General features: G+C 37.4%; 1 long non-coding RNA gene across 1 annotated transcript in view; it reads left to right on the top strand.

Moving 5' to 3' along the window:
* LOC133644840 (uncharacterized) overlaps window positions 1-20,489 on the top strand; it is a 242,413-nt gene extending 221,924 nt beyond the window's left edge. Inside the window, exon 4 of the long non-coding RNA XR_009824843.1 lies at window positions 20,088-20,489. This is a non-coding gene — a long non-coding RNA (uncharacterized LOC133644840). The remainder of the gene's footprint in view (window positions 1-20,087) is intronic.
* The last annotated feature ends 3,533 nt before the right edge of the window (window positions 20,490-24,022 follow it).

The raw sequence follows: 24,022 nt of genomic DNA on the forward strand, positions 1-24,022 counted from the left end.
GTATTCCATAAATAATTTTTTTTATTTTTTCAAAAACATTCGAATTAGCTAGTTTTTCTCTTCTTTTTTTTCGGTTGAATTTTGAATTTTAAAGAGTCGAAATTGAAGATAAACTATGTTACACAATTTAATTGTCTTTTTTTTTCGTGTTTTCTGCTCTTTTAAACCGTTCAATTAAGTGTAAATATCATTAATTATTGATAATAACATAGAGTTAAAGGTAAATTGAGCAAATTGGCTATTTCTGGCAATTTATTGAAGTGTGTATCAAACTGGTAGCCCTTCGCATTAATCACTACCCAAGAAGTAGCTCTTGGTTTCAAAAAGGTTGGTGACCCCTGATGTACAGTGTATTTTGTCAACAACTGTATGTGTGTAACGTATTTCTTGTGCTGAGCATTCATAAATCTGCTGCAAAAGACGTACTGGTTGAGGCTCGCAGTAATCCGGCCTCCTGGTGGTAGAGGGCGAGATCATAGAGATCATTCCTCGGCCGCAGAAGAAAAAAAAGAAAATATTTTTTGCAAGCGATTGTTTGTTTCCTCTCGCCTGGACTTTTATTAAAAACATGGAGGATTACATATGTAAAATAAAACAGTTTTCTAAACTGGACTTTCAATCGAAGCAGGAGGTAATAATTTAAGGTAGACTTCGGGACAGAAGACCCGTTCTTTTCAAACGGCGTGGTACACACACAAAGGCTGGCTGTGTGGATGTCCAGCAAGAAAGGTAAGACCAAAATAATGTTTTTTTTATTAAATGTGCTTTTTTTGTGTGCTACAGTTGTGTAGAGAATGCTGGTATGAGCTTTTAAACATAACCCGTTAACTGCTGCCAATCACATGGTGAATAAGATACTATTTAGGGTTCATATGTTTGTAAATCTGACTGTGATGATGCAGTGCCTCACCAGACATTAACCACATTAACCTAAAAGCCACCGCTTTTAAGATATGTTCAATCTTATTGTGCATGTAGTTTGCTGGAATATATTTTGAAGTAGCTAAATAATGTAAACACTTGGCACCAATATATAGACTATTAAAGGCAGGAGAACAGCACCACCTACTGTCGGTTAACAGCAGTGCTTTCTCGTTTATGACGTCACAAACATGGCCTATTTCCTTTCTTGTGCCGCAACCATTTTGAAAGGTACTCTGCTGCCCTCTAGTGGCTAGCTGAGGTTGCACACAGTGCCAAAATGATGGCAACTGATGATCGGCCTTCCACCCGAATCCAGCACCCCCCGCGACCCCAAAAGGGACAAGCGGTAGAAAATGGATGGATGTCAAACGGCGGCAGTTTTTGCTTTGTACTGAGGGGATTGCCGTCATAGACTGTGCCGTCACCACAACTTTGTGGTTAAGGTGTCCTTCAGGCGTACATTTTGAACACTATCTGCTGTAAAAATGGGGGTGCTTGGCGGAAAAAAAAGCTTTTACTTATTATATAAATGGACAAACTTTTAATGGTGCTTTCTGTGATGTAGTGTCCAATGCAGAGCTGGTCAAATATTTTGACCCGGGGGCCACATTGAGAGAAAAACAATTTGTCTGGGGAGCCAAGGTGTATGTGTGTATAAATGATGTATACACATTTAGCTGTACAGAGTATGTGTGTTTGGCTCCCTATTTTTGTAACACGTGCTGAATGTGGCTTGGCATTGTCTTGCTGAAATAAGCAGGGGCGTCCATGAAAAAGACGGCGCTTAGATGGCGGCATATGTGGTTCCAAAACCTGTATGTACCTTTCAGCATTAATGGTGCGTTCACAGATGTGTAAGTTACCCATGCATTGGGCACTAATGCACCCCCATATCATCACACATGCTGTTTTTTTAACTTTGCGTCGATAACAGTCTGGATGTTTCGCTTCCCCGATGTCGAATATTTCCAAAAACAATTTGAAATGTGGACTCGTCAGACCACAGAACACTTTTCCACTTTGCACGAGTCCATCTTAGATGATCTCGGGCCCAGAGAAGCCGGCTGCGTTTCTGGGTGTTGTTGATAAATGGCTTTCGCTTTGCATAGGAGAGTTTTAACTTGCACTTACAGATGTAGCGACCAACTGTAGTTACTGACAGTGGGTTTCTGAAGTGTACCCGAGCCCATGTGGTGATATCCTTTAGAGCAGGGGTCACCAACGCGGTGCCCGCAGGCACCAGGTAGCCCGTAAGGACCAGATGAGTAGCCCGCTGGCCTGTTCTAAAAATAGCTCAAATAGCAGCACTTACCAGTGAGCTGCCTCTATTTTTTAAATGTTATTTATTTACTAGCAAGCTGGTCTCGCTTTGCCCGACATTTTTAATTCTAAGAGAGACAAAACTCAAATAGAATTTGAAAATCCAAGAAAATATTTTAAAGACTCGGTCTTCACTTGTTTAAATAAATTCATTAATTGTTTTACTTTGCTTCTTATAACTTTCAGAAAGACAATTTTAGAGAAAAAATACAACCTTAGGATTTTTAAACACATATACCTTTTTACCTTTTAAATTCCTTCCTCTTTTTTCCTGACAATTTAAATCAATGTTCAAGTAAATTTATTTTTTTATTGTAAAGAATAATAAATACATTTTAATTTAATTCTTCATTTTAGCTTCTGTTTTTTCGACGAAGAATATTTGTGAAATATTTCTTCAAACTTATTATGATTAAAATTCAAAAAAATTATTCTGGCAAATCTAGAAAATCTGTAGAATCAAATTTTAATCTTATTTTAAAGTCTTTTGAATTTCTTTTAAAATTTTTGTTCTGGAAAATCTAGAAGAAATAATGATTTGTCTTTGTTAGAAATATAGCTTGGTCCAATTTGTTATATATTCTAACAAAGTGCAGATTGGATTTTAACCTATTTAAAACATGTCATCAAAATTGTAAAATTAATCTTAATCAGGAAAAATGACTAATGATGTTCCATAATTTTTTTATTTTTTTTTTTCAAAAAGATTCGAATTAGCTAGTTTTTCTCTTCTTTTTTTCGGTTGAATTTTGAATTTTAAAGAGTCGAAATTGAAGATAAACTATGTTTCAAAATTTAATTGTCATTTTGTTCGTGTTTTCTCCTCTTTTAAACCGTTCAATGAAGTGTAAATATCATTAATTATTAATAATAACAGAGTTAAAGGTAAATTGAGCAAATTGGCTATTTCTGGCAATTTATTGAAGTGTGTATCAAACTGGTAGCCCTTCGCATTAATCACTACCCAAGAAGTAGCTCTTGCTTTCAAAAAGGTTGGTGACCCCTGCTTTAGAGATTGATGTCGGTTTTTGATACAGTGCCGTCTGAGGGATCGAAGGTCACGGTCATTCAATGTTGGTTTCCGGCCATGCCGCTTACGTGCAGTGATTTCTCCAGATTCTCTGAACCTTTTGAAGATATTATGGAGCGTAGATGTTGAAATCCCTCAATTTCTTGCAATTGCACTTTGAGAAATGTTGAGTTTGAGTTTGAGTTTATTTCGAACATGCAAGCATACAACATGATACATCACAATTTCCAGTTTCTTTTCAACATGTTCGAAAAGGAGTAGGAAGAAGCAGAGCTTATTTAATCCTACCCCTTTTCTTTACATAACAGTTGCAAAACTTTTTGTTCACTTCCTGTTCACAATTTTTTCACAATAAACTCCATAAGTAATTACAATAAAAATAAATAAATAAATAATAGTAAGAATTTAATAATAATAATTGGTGAAGTAAGTCATATTTCATATGATGAGATAAGTAAGATTACTTTAAGAATGAATGAATGGATGGATGAAATAAATTGAGAATGTTTGTCATGGTTCTTCTTCTTTGTACTTTGTAAACACTTTAAGTTTGAAGAGTTTCTTGAAGTGGATCATATTAGTACATTGTTTGATTGCTTTGCTTAATCCATTCCATAATTTAATTCCACATACTGATATACTGAAGGTCTTAAGTGTTGTACGTGCAAACAAATGTTTTAAATTACGTTTTTCTCTAAGATTATATTTCTCCTCTTTTGTTGAGAAGAATTGTTGTATATTCTTGGGTAGCAGGTTATAGTTTTTGTGCATAATTTTAGCTGTTTGCAAATTCACTATGTCGTGGAATTTCAGTATTTTTGATTCAATAAATAAAGGATTTGTATGTTCTCTATATCCAACATTATGTATTATTATAACTGATCTTTTTTGTAACACCGTTAATGAATGAAGTGTACTTTTGTAATTATTTCCCCATATTTCTACACAGTAACTCAGATATGGTAACACTAGTGAGCAGTAGAGAATATGAAGGGATTTTTGGTCTAGAACATGTTTTGCTTTATTCATTATTGACGTGTTTCTTGCAACTTTATGTTGTATATTTTTTACGTGAGATTTCCAGTTCAATTTATCATCAATCATTATACCTAGAAATTTGGTTTCGTTTACTCTTTCAATTTCTATTCCGTCTATTTGTATTTGTGTTTGACTTTCTCTTCTACTATTACCAAATAGCATTATTTTAGTTTTACTAAGATTCAACGATAGTCTGTTTTTGTCAAACCATCTTTTTAATTTGTTAATTTCTTCTGTTATTATTTGTATTATCTCCTGTGTGTTCTCTCCTGAACAAAACGCTGTTGTATCATCCGCAAATAATACTAACTTTAAATCTTTTGTAACTTTACAAATGTCATTTATATAGAGATTGAATAATTTAGGTCCTAGTATTGATCCCTGAGGTACACCACAGGATATATTTAGCGTTGTAGACGTGTGTTCGCCTAGCTTCACGTATTGTTTCCTGTTCGTTAGATAACTTCTTATCCAGTTTAAGACTAACCCTCTGATGCCATATCCTTCTAGTTTTTTGATTAAAATATTGTGATTAATTGTGTCAAATGCTTTAGTTAGATCCATAAAAACCGCTGCTGCACATTTTTTACTATCTATTGCATTGGTAATTTCTTCTGTAATTTCAATTAAAGCCATTGAAGTTGAAACATTAGCTCTGTATCCATATTGGTTCTCTTCGAGTATTCTATTTTTATTTATGAAACTTTCTAATCTGTTATTGAACAGTTTTTCAATGATTTTAGAAAATTGTGGAAGTAGAGAAACAGGTCTATAATTTGTAAATTGATGTTTATCTCCAGTCTTATAAATTGGTGCAACTTTAGCTATTTTCATTTTGTTTGGAAATGTACCTGTTTGAAATGATAGGTTACTAATATACATTAATGGTCCTGAGATCTCTTCAATAACCTTTTTTATCGTTTCCATATCAATTCCGTTACAATCGGTTGAAGTCTTAGATTTACATTTTTTCACGATTGTAACTATTTCCTCCTGTGTCACATTACTGAGGAACATGGAGTTGGGATTTCGCTCTATGGTATCATTATAGTCCTCAATTGGAACTGGGTCTGGAATCCTTTCTTCCAATTTCGGTCCAATATTTACAAAATAATTATTGAAGCTTTCAACTACTTCCTTTATGTTGTCATTTTTTTTATTTTCATCTAAAAAGTATTGAGGGTAGTCCCTCTTAGTTCCATTTTTAATAATGCTATTGAGGATGCCCCATGTTGCTCTCATATTATTTTTGTTCCTGTCCAACAATTCACTGTAATATTCTTTTCTACATGATCGTAGTATGTCTGTTAACTTGTTTTTATACTTTTTGTACTTAATTTCTGCCTCTATAGTTCTTTGTGCTATAAATTCTCTATATAGTGTATTCTTCTTCTTACAAGCATTTTTTAATCCTTTTGTCATCCATGGTTGATTATTCTTTCTCTGCTTGTTACTGAGTTGTATCCATGGACAATGTTTGTCACATTGTTCTTAAACTGTTTGACTATTTGCTCACGCAGTTGTGGACAAAGTGGTGTACCTCGCCCCATCCTTTCTTTTGAAAGACTGAGCATTTTTTGGGAAGCGGTTTTTATACCCAATCATGGCACCCACCTGTTCCCAATTTGCCTGTTCACCTGTGGGATGTTCCAAATAAGTGTTTGATGAGCATTCCTCAACTTTATCAGTATTTATTGCCACCTTTCCCAACTTCTTTGTCACGTGTTGCTGCCATCAAATTCTAAAGTTAATGATTATTTGCAACAACAAAAAAAAAGTTTATCAGTTTGAACATCAAATTTGTTGTCTTTGTAGCATATTCAACTGAATATGGGTTGAAAAGGATTTGCAAATCATTGTATTCCGTTTATATTTACATCTAACACAATTTCCCAACTCATATGGAAACGGGGTTTGTATGAACACTAAAACACTGAATATTAACATAAAATCATCGCTCCTCTTTACGTGGGATTTACAATATTAGCTATGAACGATAAAACATTGAATATTAACAACATATGAACGTCGCTCCTCTTTTACTTCTCAGACCGAGCAAAACACAACAAAAATGTGAAAAACAGCAAAATATGAATGCAAAGTATTCTCTACTGCTCACTAGTGTTACCATATCTGAGTTATTGTGCAGAAATATGGGGGAATAACTACACATGTGCGCTACATTCGTTAACCACGTTACAAAAAAGATCAGTTAGAATAATACATAATGTTGGATATAGAGAACATACAAACCCTTTATTTATTAAGTCAAAAATATTAAAGTTTGGTGATTTGGTAAAATCGCAAACAGCTAAAATGATGTACAAAGCAAACTATAACCTGCTAGCAAAGAATGTACAACATTTCTTCTCAACTAAAGAGGAGAAATATAACCTTAGAGGAAAAAAATAATTTAAAACATTTATATGCACGTACAACACTTAAAACTTTTAGCATAAATAAATAAAATAAAATATATTGTTCACAGGATATAGTGAACTGCACTAAGAGTCAGTGGGTTTGTATGTGTATGTATATGTATACACGCTGTTGTGTCACATTCATAGTTACTTGTTAAATGTGTGTTGTGGATGTACGTGTATGTATATATATGTGTATGTATATATATATATGTATGTATATGTGTGTGTATGTATGTATATATGTGTACATACTTATGTATGTATATGTATTTATATGACATAACATTTTTATATACTATTATTATTATTATTATTAAACATACAGTAAGTAATAAGAGGGGTGAGAGTACATAATTTTTTACTTCTTCTCACTCCTTTTCGGATATGTTTCTTTTGCTTTTTATTATTACTATTATTATTATTATTGTTTTTGTTATTCATTCTTGAATGGCTTTTTTGTTGGGTTTTTTTCAAAATTTGTTGTTTTTGTTTTGTCTACATATTCGAAATAAACATGAACATTTTTTTAAAAAAAAATAAAATAACAGTATGTGGAATTAAATTATGGAATGGATTAAGTAAAGAAGTTAAAAATTGTACTGACATGATCCAGTTTAAGATGTTGTTTAAATTAATAGTGCTTACAAAGTACAAAGAAGAAGAATTATGAGGAAAAACTTCCAACCTTATTGAAAATATTCTTCATCTCAGTATGTTAATAATGACTGAATTAATTAATTACATATTACAAACTGTTGTAATATACTATATGTATATACTATATGCTCTGAAAACAAACCCCGCCCACTCTGTTTTGTTCCTGGTCTGAGCTGCTGTGACCTAGATTATCGTAATAACTCGTAAAGAACTCAAAAGTGCAGATTGAAAATCTTAACGGGCCTTATTTTGCCCAGGTCTGGTCCAATGTGTCCAACCTGTCAGGTGGAGTTACCCATGACTCAGTCCTGGAACCTGTTTGATTTTGTTATACTTGATGCCTCTTACTCGGTTGATCTGTAGTTATCATTTCTATGCAGATGATTTTCAACAGTATTGCTCCTTCAATGATTCAGAGTTCTTGGAATGTGTGTCCTGTATCAAAAATGCGTTGTCTTCGAATTGTTTTCAGGTAAACTCCAACAAACTCTGATCATTGCTCTCGATAAAAAGATCCCCTTGATCAAGAACTCCCTTGGTGGTCTGGGTGCGTCTGTTAAAAGCAGCCTCCGAAACCTTGGGCTTGTGTTTGAAGGGAGTCTTTGGAGGGTCACTGTCGTCAACTGACCAAAAACCGATTTTATCACCTGAGAAATCTCTCTAAAGGGAGAAATTTGTAGTCAAAATTGGATCTCAAAATGACAATTCACACGCTCATCTCGTCTTGCATTGACTTTTGTCATTTTGTTTGCACTTGTTTCAACAAATCAACTCTTAAGAGACTTCAGACTGTACAGAATCCGGCTGCCAGCTTTTTGACCGCTGCACCCAGAACAGCCCACATGACCCTGTTCTATCCAGTCTTCATTGGCCTCCAGTCAAATTCCGCATTCCGTTGATGATTATAGTCCTGACTTCCTGTGCGTTGCATCGTGGGGCCCCTCAACATGTCACTGATTTGTTGTGTCCCTACTCTTTAGTCTTCAGGCTAGGGTCTCCTAAAAATCCCTAAAACTAATTAAAAACCAAGGTAAACCTGGCATTCCAGGCTGCAGCCTCCAGACACTGGAACATCTCTCACCAGTCCCTCCGTAAGCTTGAATGTGTTGACTCTTTAAAAAAAAACATTTAAAGATTTTCAGAAAAGCTTTTAGTTAATGAATTTTAATCCCCTTTTGTAACCATTTTATGATGTTGCCACTGTTGTTTTAATCTAAATTGTTGTTTTAATTCACTTATGTTTTGTACAGCACTTTGTGAATTTCATGCATGCTTTATAAATAAAATGTACTTTGTCGTAGCAGTATGCTCATTTTATGCCGCTGTGCCTACAATACTTGACAACATGGTACCAAACAAACACAGTGATGGATCTATTACTAACACAATACTTTTTACAGTATCTGCTTTCAGTTTGATTAAGAAATACCATGTTATTGCTCAGTTTGATTGATAAATACCATGTTATTGGTCATTTTTCTTTTATAAATACCATGTTATTGGTCAGTTTGATTGATAAATACCATGTTATTGGTCAGTTTGATTGATAAATACCAAGTTATTGCTTAGTTTGATTGATAAATACCATGTTATTGCTCAGTTTGATTGATAAATACCATGTTATTGGTCATTTTTCTTTTATAAATACCATGTTATTGGTCAGTTTGATTGATAAATACCATGTTATTGGTCAGTTTGATTGATAAATACCAAGTTATTGCTTAGTTTGATTGATAAATACCATGTTATTGCTCAGTTTGATTGATAAATACCAAGTTATTGCTTAGTTTGATTGATAAATACCAAGTTATTGCTTAGTTTGATTGATAAATACCATGTTATTGCTCAGTTTGATTGATAAATACCATGTTATTGGTCATTTTTCTTTTATAAATACCATGTTATTGGTCAGTTTGATTGATAAATACCATGTTATTGGTCAGTTTGATTGATAAATACCAAGTTATTGCTTAGTTTGATTGATAAATACCATGTTATTGCTCAGTTTCATTGATAAATACCATGTTATTGGTCATTTTTCTTTTATAAATACCATGTTATTGGTCAGTTTGATTGATAAATACCATGTTATTGGTCAGTTTGATTGATAAATACCAAGTTATTGCTTAGTTTGATTGATAAATACCATGTTATTGGACAGTTTGATTGATAAATACCATGTTATTGGTCATTTTTCTTTTATAAATACCATGTTATTGGTCAGTTTGATTGATAAATACCATGTTATTGGTCAGTTTGATTGATAAATACCATGTTATTGGTCAGTTTGATTGATAAATACCAAGTTATTGCTTAGTTTGATTGATAAATACCATGTTATTGCTCAGTTTGATTGATAAATACCATGTTATTGCTCAATTTGATTGATGAATACCATGTCATTGCTCACTTTGATTAATACATACCATGGTATTGCTCAGTTTGATTGATGAATACCATGTTGTTGGTCAGTTTGATTGATAAATACCATTCATTCATAATTGCCAACCTTGAGACCTCCGATACCGGGAGGTGGGGGGTCAGGGGTGGGGCTGGGGGCGTGGTTGGGGGCGTGGTTAAGAGGGGAATATATTTAAGCTAGAATTCCCCAACTCAAGTATTTCATATATATATATATATATATATATATATATATATATATATATATATATATATATATATATATATATATATATATATATATATATATATATACATATATATATATATATATGAAATACTTGACTTTCAGTGAATTCTAGCTATATATATATATATATATATATATATATATATATATATATATATATATATATATATATATATATATTTATATTATTAAACATATAAATAACATAAATACTTGAATTCCAGTGTTCTGGAGGCTATCCAGTAGATGGCAGTATTGTCCTGTTTAAGAGTGTCACAACATTGCTGTTTACGGCAGACAAACTGCTTTACGGTAGACTAAACGTGACTGCTGTTGTTACCGCGCTGGGAGGACGTTAATGAAACTGCCTAACAATAAACCCACATAAGAAACCAAGAACTCGCCTTCGATCATTCTACAGTTATGACGTCATTGGGCAGGCAAGCTGTTTATATTGTGGGAAAGCGGACGTGAGAACAGGCTGTCTCCACTCAGGTCCGCATTGAGCTGGAGGGGGCGTGGCCTCCAGCTCCGGCTGAATACCGGGAGTTTGTCGGGAGAAAATTTCTGCCGGGAGGTTATCGGGAGAGGCGCTGAATACCGGGAGTCTCCCGCTAAAAACGGGAGGGTTGGCAAGTATGCATTCATTATAACAAAATACATGTATTCAATATTGGGAAAAGGGGGGAGTGCCATCTCCGGGTTGGGGAGGACACAGAACCTTCTCTGGCAGTTCAGACTGCAGACTGTCAGAAAAACTGCACTTTTCCACTTAAATACCCCATAGCACCTCCCACTAGATGTGACCAATTTGACAGGGGCAATAACCTTGTAAGACCCCTTGTTGTAAAATTACAACGTTACCTTTAACCATCCTAAAAAAACAATCTGTTATATATATTTTTTTACCACATTTACATAGTCATTGGGTCATATTGTTCAGTCTCACAAGGCTACTGGATTGTACATTTGTTTATAAGTCACGCCTTCTGGGCATGAACTCACACAACCTCTCAAGGTTTCCTTCGAACAACATCTATTGGTTTCATTGGACTGGATTTATCAGATTCAAGTAAGTAAAATGTATTTAATATTTTTTTTTGGTTATTACAATGTCTAGAGCATGTACATGTGTAATTATTGTGGATCAGATGCATCAGATGTCATTTAGAGCTTGTTATATAATTGTTGCACAACACTGGGTGAACATGGTAGTCAAACGAGCTGGCTTGTTGCAGTGGGCTCAAACAGGTTGTATTCCCTCCATTACATCACTGCCTGAAGTATTTTCTCTATACATGGATAGTATACATTCTACCCTTGTGGTGTGTTCTGGTGACTGATTTCAAAGTTTTTTCTCTAAAAAATGTAGTTAATTGATCAGTCTGACCTAAAATTCCATGATTTTGTCCAGGCCTGGCCCTAACCAATCTGGCGCCCTAGGCAAGATTTTAGGTGGCGCCCCCCCACATCGGCAGTGAAGTGTATATACTCACAAGAAACCGAATAGCTTTGTCTTTGACCTTTTTTTTTACTTAAAGAAAGCAAATTAACATATTATATGAGAATGTTATGTTATGATTATCTTTAACCGAATCACAGCAGTGCTCAAATTAAAAAACAGCATTCCCTCTCATGTGATATTGCTTAATTAACATTAATGATGTGCACTTTAACAACTATAGGCTTACAACTATACCTAATATATAAAGGGGTGGAAAAGTGACTATTACCTGCAGGGCAAACATTAGCTAACCAGAAGGCAATAACAATGTAAACAAAAAACACCTGCTTAAAAGATCTAATACAAATGTCCCTGAGGAATGGAGGGGGGGAGTACTGTAATTACCTAACGTTACATTATTATTATCCATAACAATTTATTCCCCTCCACAATATTAACCCGACGTTAAAACAGAACTAGCTATTTATTGATTAGCAATTGCCGAATCATGTAACATTAGCTTAATGCTAAAAAGCCAGGTTACTATCACATTCTGTAACAGACAAGTAATTTCATGTAGGCTAACGTTACCTACCTGCTACCTCTGTCTTTTTCTCGTTTCTCCTCTTCTTTTCCCTTTTTTCTTCCCTGGGTACCTGACAGTTTTGGCCGTTTTGACATCTTGTGTTGATTTTTTGATGTGGTGACGTCCAAAAAGAGTCATGATACGGGAAGGGAGGGGGCGCACCGTGCGGGGGGAGTGGGAGGAGGCGTAATGTTGTAACAAATAATGTTTCTATTAAATAGGCTTTACTTTGCATTTTAATTAACGTGGGATTCTTTTTTGTATTTAGAAATAATAGTACCAATTTTTTTTTTTTTTTCTCTAATATTTGTGGCACTGGCGTGGCGCCCCCTGATGGACGGCGCCCTTGGCATTTGCCTATACGGCCTACGCCACGGGCCGGCCCTGACTTTGTCCACAAAGACAATTCAGTTCTGGGTAAAGGAATGTTCCTGAATGTGTGGCTGTAATGGGGGTATGTATGTTTCCCTTTTAATATGATAATTAGAGACATTAATCCATTTACATTTACACTGATGGAATTTGGACACTTTTGTCCAAAGCGACTTACCAGGCAGACACTATTGTCTACCCTGAGCAATTATGCTCCCATCAAAGCCCAAGGTTGCAATATTAGAACATTTCTCTAAAAACATACATAAACTTTTTTTTTTAACTCTTCAATTTCTGCATCAAATGCCTCCTACAACAACATCTGAAAGGGCAAATATTTTTTTATTTTAGGTTTTTCTATATTTGGGTCTTACAGAGTTAAGAATGCTGTTCTTTTGTAAATACGCCATAAATAAACCATGACAAGTCTAAGAGTATTTACATAGTACATTTGAGCTGGTAGATCAGGGGCCGTACTTATCAAGCTTCTTAGAATTACTCCTAAGAAGTCTGCTAAGAGTTGACTTAAGAGTAAATAAATTATTCGCTGAAAGCTGCACTTAAAAGTTAGTTATCAAGCGTCTTACTCACACTTTCAGCGAAGTGTAGGACTGAATCTTAAGTGTCATACTCAGAGCTGAATTACGACATTACTATGTGCCGTAAACGGAATTTTAGGTGACGTAATTTCTGTGTCCATAGAAATGACCAATCACGGAAGGGAATCCGTTGTCTAAGAATAAATAAATATCTTGGAAATATTTAAGTGGACAATGGGAGTGTATATTTTGACAATAAACTACAAAATAATACAAAACAAACTAGTCCCCGCCGGCACTCACGCTACCGCTCCCTCTCTTCTCTCGCCCACACACTCACTGACGTCACTCACCTCACGGCCACACACATACGCTACTGTCATAACATTTTCTTTCCAATTCATTAATTAGGCAACTAATTTGAAACTGGTGTGGGTGGCTCTATATATATACTAGCCCACTGCAGACACATGCAGAAATCAACAAGGAATCGAAAAGTATTAAATCTGTGACAAAAATAATATCCGCTCTGTCTAAACGATACCGTTTGATCAGCTGCTCGTCATCAAAAAAACCCCAACATTGTTCCGTTCCCTGAACGTTCGCGCACGTCTCTCTCGCCTCAGTGCCATCCCCTGCTGGCAACTCCTAACCACTTAAGACACCTCTGAAGGTCTCTTAAATATCGTGGAGAGTAGGAGTGATTCTTAGACTTAAGAACGTTGATAAAAAGCTTTTATTCTTAAGTTTGAGAGTAGGACTAAATTTCGCAAATTCTCAGGACTTAAGGCTTGGAGATCATAACTTTTAAATGTCCAGTGTCCTTCTCTAACAACCAGCTTTTGAGAACCATGGTTCAGCCCAAATTGGGCCTAATCAGTGAGGGCAGGTGTGTTCACCTGTATAGAGCTCTCAGCCCCACCCTGCTCCTTCAACCACCAGTTCAGAGGCATGGTGAGTGAGAGGTTGTGATTGAATGTTTCTTGTTTGTCCATGTTGTGCTTCCTAACAAATGTGAATGGTTTGAGAAGAAGTTTAAGGCCAAACAGTGACAGTGGGGGGTTGGGTCAAACTGTCACAATCATAACTTGTAACAAAGCCCTCTCATGTGATATTGCTTAATTAACATTAATGATGTGCACTTTAACAACTATAGGCTTACAACTATACCTAATATATAAAGGGGTGGAAAAGTGACTATTACCTGCAGGGCAAACATTAGCTAACCAGAAGGCAATAACAATGTAAACAAAAAACACCTGTCCAACAACAGTCAAATAAAGAACCAAAGCAAATACAGAACGCAATATAATTATATAATTATAAAAAATGATTGTCATCTAACGCAAACAAATGGAGTGTAATGTGCACTTTTGTCCACAAGAAGTAAACATTCTCCAGGTAAGCGTCTTCCTTCCTGAAGAAGAAATATTCCACCAAGTATTCCTCTCAAAAAAGGAGATGACTTAGTTTTGATTGAAGGTAAATAACACATCCATGTGTAAAAAAGCTAAAAGTTAAACAACCGAAACAAATATACGATTCAATAATATCATGGACTAATAAATAATTCCGCTCATTTAAAGCAAACAAATGGAGTGTGATGTTCACTTTTCTCCACAAGAGGGCGACATTGTCCATGTAAGTGTCTTCCTTCCCTGTGACACAAAGAGTGTGATGCTCACTTTTCTCCACAAGAGGGCAGCATTGTCACTGTGTCAGTGTCGGGCGTGTGCGTGGCGCCCAAATTGGACAAGGCGGCCATACTACAAATGAGCAGAGGGCAGGTGTCATGGCGCCTAACGGCCGAGGAGACAGTCGTGTCGGTGAAAGCAAAGCTTTGCTTCGAAGGAAAGGGGGTTGGCAAAACATATTTTGAATTATCATGCTTTATTGTTAACTGCCATGTTGACACCTTTGTTGATTTTGGGTGACATAAGACGGCCAGGAGGAAAATAAAAACAACAGAAAAACCAACAACTTGTAATATAAGGAAAACTTGTAATTTTATGATCAATCAATCAATCAATCCATGTTTACTTATATAGCCCTAAATCATGAGTGTCTCAAAGGGTTGCACAAGCCACAAGGAAACCCTCGTTTTAAGATGGGACTTAAATGCTTCTACTGAGGTAGCATCTCCAACTGTTACCGGGAGGGCATTCCAAAGTACTGGAGCCCGAATAGAAAATGCTCTATAGCCCGCAGACTTTCTTTGGGCTCTGGGAATCACTAATAAGCCGCAGTTCTTTAAACGCAGATTACTTGCCTGGACATATGGTACAATACAATCGGCGAGATAGGATGGAGCTAGACCGTGTAGTATTTTATACGTAAGTAGTAAAACTTTGAAGTCACATCTTAAGTGCACAGGAAGCCAGTGCAGGTGAGCCAGTATAGGTATATATGTATATAAAGGTATATACAGTATTGGCGTAATATGATCAAACTTTCTTGTTCTTGTCAAAAGTCTAGCAGCCACATTTTGTACCAACTGTAATCTTTTAATGCTAGATAAGGGAGACCCGAAAATAATACGTTACAGTAATCGAGACGAGACGTAACGAACGCATGGATAATGATCTCAGCGTCGCTAGTGGACAAAATGGAACACATTTTAGCGATATTACGGAGATGAAAGAAGGCCGTTTTAGTAACACTCTTAATGTGTGACTCAAACGAGAGAGTTGGGTCGAAGATAATAACCAGATTCTTTACTGAGTCGCCTTGTGTAATTTTTTGGTGGTCTAATGTTAAGGTGGTATTATTAAATAGATGTTGGTGTCTAGCAGAACCGATAATCAGCATTTCCGTTTTCTTAGCGTTGAGTTGCAAAAAGTTAGCGGACATCCATTGTTTAATTTCATTAAGACACGCCTCCAGCTGACTACAATCCGGCGTGTTGGTCAGCTTTAGGGGCATGTAGAGTTGAGTGTCATCAGCATAACAGTGAAAGCTAACAGCGTATTTGCGAATGATGTCACCTAGCGGCAGCATGTAAATACTAAAGAGTGCAGGGCCAAGAACCAAACCCTGGAAAACTCCGCACGTTTCCTTAACATAGTCCGAGGTCACATTGTTATGGGAGACGCACTGCATCCTGTCAGTAAGATAGGAGTTAAACCAAGACAAGGCTAAGTCTGACGTACCAATATGTGTTTTGATACGCTCTAATAAAATATTAGGATCGACGAATAATTTATGATTTTATGATATTTTATTCACAATATTGCTGTAAAAATATTCCCTCTTAAGAAAATTAAATCCTAATGTCTCTAATCTCTTTGTTGTCATATCATCAGATATGCGACCGCATGTCTTAGACCAGGGGTCGGCAACCTTTACCACTCAAAGAGCCATTTTGGAAAGTTTCACAAATTAAAGAAAGTAATGGGAGCCACAAAAAAATTTTTTAAATTTAAAATGAAAAACACCGCATACAAAGCTTAAATGCTTTGTGCTATGTTAACCAGGGGTCTCCGACACACGCACCGGCACGCACTTTAATGTGGAAATTTGATGTTAGTGCAGCCCGCGAGTTTTGAATGAATGGCGCTTGATAGCGTCATACTTGCCAACCCTCTCATTTTTCCCGGGAGACTCCAGAATATCAGAGCGTGATGACACTGCATTTGGCGTCCTCTACAGTCTGCCCTAACAGTGTACCTGCTCGACCACACGTAGAATGCAATTTCAGCTTGCTCACGTAAGTGACAGCAAGGCGTACTACCTCAGCAGCCACACATCTTACACTGACGGTACCAATACCCAGAATCCCATGCAGCCCTAACTCTTCCGCTCAACCAACGCACGGAGAGGGGAGGGGGGTGATGTGTGGGGGGATTTGGTGGTAGCGGGGGTGTATAATGTAGACCGGAAGAGTTAGGGCTGCATGGGATTCTGGGTAATGGTTGTGTTGTGTTTATGTTGTGTTACGGTGGGATGTTCTCCAGAAATGTGTTTTTCATTCTTTTTTGGTGTGGGTTCACAGTGTGGCGCATATTTGTAACGTAACAATGTTAAAGTTGTTTGATACGGCTACCGTCAGTGTAAGCTGTGTGGCTGATGAGTAAGTATGCTTTGCTGTCTCCTGTGTGTGCAAGTAATAACAACATGCAACGTGTGGCTGGACTGGCACGCTGTATGTAAATGCTGTAGAGGACAATTACTGCAGTGCAATTAGGGCACGCCCTTTATTTAGTAATTAGAGTGTAAATACGATTATTTTTTCCCTGGGAGTAATCTATGAGAGACACTGAGATCCATAAGTCTCCTGGGAAAATCGGGGGGGTCGGCATGTATGTAGCTGAGCCGCATCAGAGTGGTCAAGGAGCCGCATGCGGCTCCGGAGCCGCGGGTTGCTGACCCCTGTCTTAGACACTTGGGTGAAGAGAGGTACTGAGCTGTTAACTGATCACTACCTGGTGGTGAGTTGGATCAGGTGGCGGGGGAGAATGCCGAACGGACCTGACAGGCCCAAACGTTTAATAAGGGTACGCTGGGAACATTTGGCAGAGATCCTGTCCGCCAGATCTTTAAATCACACCTCCGGCAGAGCTTTTACGAGGAAGGTGGGGCACATTGAGTCCGAATGGGCGGTGTTCAGTGCCTCCATTGCATCTTTTAGCTTTTTGTCCTGATTAAAGGAATGTTTTGTCGTTGGAACGGTTGAAGTGGGTTGAAAAAGGTCAAAAAGGGTTTGAAAAAAACGGGAATTCTGAGAATTCCTGGCATTTTTTTGAATTTGGAAAAATTATAGTTTGAATGTCCAGGATGAGTGGAATGTGTTGAAGGTGGAATGGTTTGAATCGGTTGAAAAAGCGGGAAATGGTGGGAGTTTGAAAAATGGCCAATTCATTTTGAATGGGAAAAATGTCCCGGAAAGCCTGGAAGTCAGGGACATCTGGGAATTTGTGGAATTCCCGAATAGGCTGAACAGTTTAAAGTTGGAACGGTTTGAATCGGGTGAAAAGCGTGGAAGGTAGAGTGCGCCAAATTCTGGACAAGAATAATAATAATAATAAATAGACGCATTTTGGTGTAGAAAAACTTGGAGAAAATGTTTCCTACAGGAGAATAAATATATTCCTCTCAACCCTGCCGTTGGAACTCAAATGTTCCTATTGCATTATTCAAAATAGTTTAGCTGCGTTGTTTTGCCAAGTTTCAAACAAAGTGTGTGTCTTTGTGTGTGTGTGTGTGTGTGTGTGTGTGTGTCTGTGAGCGTAATTAGACAAGGCGAAAGTCTCCCTGAAGGCCGCCGCCGTCTGTGCCGCGCTGATAACATTGACATGTCCTCTCGCGCCACGTGACAGACAATGGGAGGACGGAGACGGTTATGGATGAAGTGAGGCCAGGAACTTCTGCAATCTCAAAGCGCCACCCGACTGACCGCAATATCACGTGACGCTAATACGATGGCGAGGCTTTGCAGGTATGCATCATAATAATAATAATAATAACATATCATATACTGTATTTATGTTACAGTACAGTTTTACCACAAGAGAGTAAGAGACATGGGAACCTAATACTATTTTGCAGATCAGGATAGAGGTGCATGTGATGCACTTTAGCGGCACCTAGAGGACTGGATTAGCATGGCTTTTATTTATATTAGGACAAGTGACAGGCCATACAAAGTACCATTTGGTGCGTCTTCCCCCGAAAACTTTTACAGGTCAATTTATCAACATCACGGCAGGGCCCCTATTGATTTTAGAACGAGCCGAAAAAGGGGAAAGGTCAAATGAAAAAAAAAAAGTTTACCTTTTGCTATTCAACTTCCTGTCAAAGCAGACCTGAAAGAGCTGAAGTTAGTGAAGTGAATTCATTAACTCATTTTATGTTTTGCATATGGTGAATGTTTATATTCATCCTGGAGAAAGCGAACCACCAGGTTTAAGTAAATAACGGTTGAGCCGATAATAAATTAAGGAGTCCCGACTAAACCCGTAAATGTAAGAAAATGTAAGAAAATGCATTTTTTACGAAAAACATTTTTTGCTAAAATGTAGTTAGGGGGGACCTTGTCGTAAAAATGCCAAAAAACAGACTTGATTCAGCAGCACAATTCTGGTGCTGTAGTTGTAGGAGATGTCTCAAAACGTCATCAGGAGTCCCGACTAAACCCGAAAATGGAAGAAATTAGAAGAATTTTACGGGAAAAAAATATTTTGCAAAATGTCGTAAAAAAAAATTCAAATAAACGGACTTGCTTCAGCAGCACAATTCTGGTGCTGTAGTTGTAGGAGATGTCTCAAAACGTCATCAGGAGTCCCGACTAAACCCGTAAATGTAAGAAAATGTAAGAAAATGCATTTTTTACGAAAAACATTTTTTGCTAAAATGTCGTAATGGGGGACCCTGTCGTAAAAATTCCAAAAAACGGACTTGCTTCAGCAGCACAATTCTGGTGCTGTAGTTGTAGGAGATGTCTCAAAACGTCATCAGGAGTCCCTACAAAACCTAAAAATGGCATAAAATGCTTTTTTTGGGAAAACTTTTTTTTTACAAAAAAAATTCCAAAAACAGACTTGCTTCAGCAGCACAATTCTGGTGCTGTAGTTGTAGGAGATGTCTCAAAACGTCATCAGGAGTCCCTACAAAACCTAAAAATGGCATAAAATGCTTTTTTTGGGAAAACTTTTTTTTTACAAAAAAAATTCCAAAAACAGACTTGCTTCAGCAGCACAATTCTGGTGCTGTAGTTGTAGGAGATGTCTCAAAACGTCATCAGGAGTCCCGACTAAACCCGTAAATGTAAGAAAATGTAAGAAAATGCATTTTTTACGAAAAACATTTTTTGCTAAAATGTCGTAATGGGGGACCCTGTCGTAAAAATTCCAAAAAACGGACTTGCTTCAGCAGCACAATTCTGGTGCTGTAGTTGTAGGAGATGTCTCAAAATGTCATCAGGAGTCCTTACAAAACCTAAAAATGGCATAAAATGCTTTTTTTGGGAAAACTTTTTTTTTACAAAAAAAATTCCAAAAACAGACTTGCTTCAGCAGCACAATTCTGGTGCTGTAGTTGTAGGAGATGTCTCAAAACGTCATCAGGAGTCCTTACAAAACCTAAAAATGGCATCTCCTGTTCCCACAGTACCTCCGTGTCTCCGCAGTGAGCCGTGCGCCTCACCTGCCGATCTTCCCCCTGGACTCTGATTGCCTTCCTCGACCCCCGCACTCGGACCTGGACTTCTGGACGCCTCTCTCCTGCCCCCACGGACCTCGCTCGGATCACGAACCTCTTTTGCTTCGCCCCTCTGGACTTCTTTGCTGCCACAACCAACACACACTTACAATAACCTCTGGTAACTTATATTTGGTTAACTTCTACACATAGCCCTGCATCCACACACATAGTAGCATACACACCCGACGTAATCATCAAGCTCAAATAAAACCCGTTGAGCTAGACCTCCTGCTGTCGTACCGTCTCCTTCCCCCTTCGTCTTACGTAACAGTACCGGTACCAAAATGTATTTTGATACTTTTCTAAAAAAAAGGGTACCACAAAAATTTGCATTATTAGCTTTATTTGAACAAAACATCTTAGTGTACATGAAACATATGTTTATTATTGTCATTTAGTCCTCAAATAAAATAGTGAACATACTAGACAACTTGTGTTTTAGTAATAAGTAAACAAACAAAGACTCCTAATTAGTCAGCTGATGTATGCATTAACATATTGTGTCATTTATACACCTATTATTTTGTACACATTATGAGGGACAAACTGCAAAAATTGATTATTAATCTACTTGTTCATTTGCTGTTAAAATCTGCTTATTTTCTGTTTCAACATTTTCTATCTACACTTTTGTTCAAATGTAATAATCACTTATTCTTCTCTTCTTTGATACTTTACATTAGTTTTGGATGATACCACACATTTAGGTATCGATCTGATACCAAGTAGTTACAGGATCATACATTGGTCATTTTCAAAGTCCTCATGTGTCCAGGGACGTATTTACTGACTTTATAAACATAATATACATTTTAAAAAAAGGAAAAAAGATTTTGTGACGATAAAAAATATCGATGTAATCATAGTAGTATCGACTACATACGCTCTTGTACTTGGTATCATTACAGTAGATGTCAGGTGTAGGTCCACCCATGGCATTTGTTTACATTGTGACGGCGGTGAGATATTTTATCCTCCTACGGTGTGTAGTGAAGCATGTTTAGGTATTCCTCGTCCTCCAGTGATAATGCTACTTGTAAAAAACGTACTTTATTTGTCGCCATGGAGGCCAGGATTAGTGATTTAGAAGTAGCTAAAACACTGTGGATGTGTGTTAGCTGCGAGCTAGTTAGCCATGTCTTAAAGCAGCTCTTCCTGAGGGTGTTTCAGTGTTATAACTTCACCTTTATCTTGACTTTTTACACCAAAATGCGTCCATTCTCCCTTTTCTGTCTACACACTGTGTCTGCTTGTAAGTACTCTGTGTGTGTGTGCTGCCCAACAGCAGTAAAACCAGCAATGTCATGATTGACTATTTGCTTGATCAGTAACTTAACAAAGCTCCAAAGTTTTGGTTCACCTCCATCGTAGTTCACTAAGACGGGTCCTCGATTATATTTGTCATTAGGGCCTGGAATCTAGCTCTGCGAGACCCGGGATAGCTGAGTGGTTAACACTGTTGGCCACCAAGCAAGGGGTACTGGGTTCAAATCCCAGTAGGGAGTTAGTGTTTTGTTTCACTATCATTGTGATTTTGTGAGACAGGTTCTCAATAAAATATGTCATTGGGGCCCGAAATCTAGCTTCAAGAAGACCAAGAATAGCATAGTGGTCAAAGCAGCTAGTGCCCAATCAAATGGGACTGGGTTAGAATCCCAGTCAGATCGTTTGGTGACTAGGAAAGATCCAGTCAGAGAAATTGCTCTTTTATATCATAGTTTACTGAGACAGGTTCTCAACTAAATATGTCATTGGGGACGGAAATCTCCTTTCAAGAAGACCACAGATAGCTGAATGGTTAAAGCAGCTAGCTCCCAATCAAAGGGTTCTGGGTTCAAATCCCAGTCAGGTCACTCTGAAGGTAGTAAAGATCTAGTCAGAGGAATAAATCTTTTGTATGATAGTTTAAAGGTTCTCAATTATATATGTTATTGGGGCCCAAAATCTAGTAACAAAAAGACTAAGGATAGCTGAATGGTTAAACAGCTAGCTTCCAATCATAGGGTTCTGTGTTCAATCCCAGTCAGATCAATGATCTTTGATTTGTGTTTTGTAACATGTATTTAAAACAACAGAGTGCTCCTGTCTTAGAAAGGATCTTTGACCTGCATTTTTCCACAGTACAGTGCTCCCGTCAAACAAGATCTTTGATTAGTGTTTTGTAACACCTCCATTCCACTGTATTATCCTGAATCAGATGCACCTGTGTGAGGTCGTTAGCTGCATAAAGACACCTGTCCACCCCATACAATCAGTAAGAGCCAAACATTCAGCATGGCTAAGAGCAAAGAGCTGTCCAAAGACAGCAGAGACAAAATGGTACAACTCCACAAGGATGGAAAGGGCTACGGAGAAATTGCCAAGCAGCTTGGTGAAAAAAGGTCCACTGTTGGAGCAATCATTAGAAAATGGAAGAAGCTAAACATGACGGTCAATCTCAATGGGAGTGGAGCCCCATGCAAGATATCACCTGGTGGGGTCTCAATGATGCTAAGAAAGGTGAGGAATCAGCCCAGGACTACACGGCAGGACTTGGTCAATGACCTGAAAAGAGCTGGGACCACTGTTTCCATGGTCACTGTTGGTAATAACGTCATGGTTTGAAATCATGCATGGCACGGAAGGTTCCCCTGTTTAAACCAGAACATGTTAAGGCCCGTCTTAAGTTTGCCAATGACCATTTGGATGATCCAGAGGAGTCATGGGAGAAAGTGTTGTGGACAGTGTTTTATCACATCTCTATCATAGTTTACAGACACAGGTTCACCATTACATCTGGTCTTAAGAAAACCCAAGGTAGCTCAGTGGGTTACATCAATACTGTTAACCAAGGGGTACTGGGTTCAAGTCCCACTTACAGTTTTGTATCATAGTTTACTGAGACAGGTTCTCAATTAAATGTTTCATTGGGGCCCGAAAACTTTGTTCTAGAAGACCAAAGATAGCTGAAGGGTTAAACAGCTACCTCCCAATCAAAGGGTTCTGGGTTCAATCCCAGTCAGGTCACTCTACAACTACTAAATATCCACTCAGAGCAATTAGTCTTTTAAATGAAAGTTTACTGAGACAGTTCTCAATTATATATGTCATTGAGGCCCGGAAATCTGGTAACAAATAGAGCAAGGATGGCTGAATGGTTAAACAGCTACCTCTCAATCAAAGGGTTCTGGGTTCAATCCCAGTCTGGTCACTCTACAACTACTAAATGTCCACTCAGAGCAATTAATCTTTTAAATGAAAGTTTACTGAGACAGTTCTCAATTATATATGTCATTGGGGCCCGGAAATCTGGCAATTGTATGGCCGAGGATAGCTGAATGGTTAAACATCTAGCTCCCAACAAAGGGTTCATGGGTTCAATCCCAGTCCAAGGTCCAAGCAAGGGAGGGGAGTAGCGTTATGTGGGGGTGTATCACCTCCCCCACACAGAGTAAAGTCAAGTGGTAGCTGGTTAATTAACTTATAGTTAAAAAGGTAAGTATGAGTAATAATAATAACAAATAGTCTATAGTCCAAAAGTCAAGGGTAACCTCGGGGGTTAGCTCCTCCTCCTTGCCGAGGCTAAAGTTGGCTGGGATGGGCGGGAATAGAAAGATAGATAATTAATTCATTGTGAGTGTTGACCAATCAGCTCTCCTGGTCTGACTAATTGCAGTTGAGATAATAAAAAAAAACTGCAATTGATACAATAAAGAAATAATAATTGAATAATAAAAAAATAAGATTAAAAAAAACATGTCTGTCATGTAATTGCAATTGAGATAATTACAATTGAGTTAATTGAGATAATTGGAATGGAGATAATTAATTTTAATTATCTCAATTAATTATCTCAATTAACT

The sequence above is a fragment of the Entelurus aequoreus genome, linkage group LG28 (genome assembly GCF_033978785.1).
Source record: "Entelurus aequoreus isolate RoL-2023_Sb linkage group LG28, RoL_Eaeq_v1.1, whole genome shotgun sequence".
Taxonomy (NCBI): domain Eukaryota; kingdom Metazoa; phylum Chordata; class Actinopteri; order Syngnathiformes; family Syngnathidae; genus Entelurus; species Entelurus aequoreus.